The sequence below is a fragment of the Ursus arctos genome, unplaced genomic scaffold, assembly GCF_023065955.2.
Source record: "Ursus arctos isolate Adak ecotype North America unplaced genomic scaffold, UrsArc2.0 scaffold_14, whole genome shotgun sequence".
In the NCBI taxonomy this organism is placed as follows: domain Eukaryota; kingdom Metazoa; phylum Chordata; class Mammalia; order Carnivora; family Ursidae; genus Ursus; species Ursus arctos.
In genome coordinates this window covers 25,819,169-25,820,009 of record NW_026622808.1, presented here as the reverse complement: position 1 = coordinate 25,820,009, position 841 = coordinate 25,819,169, and the positions used below count along the sequence as shown (strand labels likewise).

At 46.8% G+C, this 841-nt stretch overlaps 1 protein-coding gene across 1 annotated transcript in view; it reads right to left on the bottom strand.

Annotated features, from left to right (window-relative positions):
* CASP14 (caspase 14) overlaps positions 1–120 on the bottom strand; it is a 6,787-nt gene extending 6,667 nt beyond the window's left edge. The window contains exon 1 of the mRNA XM_057312113.1: positions 1–120. The gene's annotated coding sequence lies outside the window, so the exon portion shown is untranslated.
* Positions 121–841: the final 721 nt, after the last annotated feature.

Sequence of the window (841 nt, the reverse complement as noted above, 5' to 3'; positions counted from 1 at the left end):
GTCCAAGTCTTGCCACTCTGCTAGCTGCCAACAGGGCTAGGCACTGAGAAGGAGTCAAGTCCACGTGCTGACCTTGGAGATGGGGCTGACAGCGTTTCTCCTGAGAGGCCTGTGTATAAATTGGGCAGCACAGCCAACTGGCCCTTTATTGCAAGCGAGTCTTCTGTCGCTCAAGAAACTTCGTGGTGGGAGGGACACACCCTTGACACAGCGTTCGTGAGGAGATGGCACCAAACGCCCATGGAATGAGTCATGGCAAAGCTTAACCAACACCCCCCTGGCTAAGGAGGCTGAGGCAGAGCATTCAAATCAGCCAGGACTTTTATGCCAGCCCACCCACAAAGGAACCCTCGGGTCCAGCTCTTCTCGCTACCATCAATCCATCATTTCCATCATTATGCTCTCTTCCATCCCTTCTGCATTAAACTGGGCAGATAATACCAACTTCACTAGTTTATTCCTTCATCAAGTGTTCAACAGCCCCAAGAGGTCAGCATTGTTGCTCCCATTGCAGATGAGGGAACTGAGACTCATAGAAGTGAAATGACTGCCCTAGGTCACCCAACTAATGATTGGTACAGTTGGCATTCAGCACCAGTGGGTCTGGTCCATCTGCATCATCAGACTCAACTGCTGTCTTCTCTTCCTCATGACCTTCCTCCTTGATTCTTTTTCAGCCTTAATTTCAGTTCACTTTATTTTATGTTTTGCTAGCTGATTTAAAGAGATAAAATCCACATACAATACCATTCACCCACTGAAAGTATATAATCCAGTGGTTTTTACTGTAAAGAGTGCTATGCAATCATCACCACAGTCTATTTTAGAACATTTTCATCAC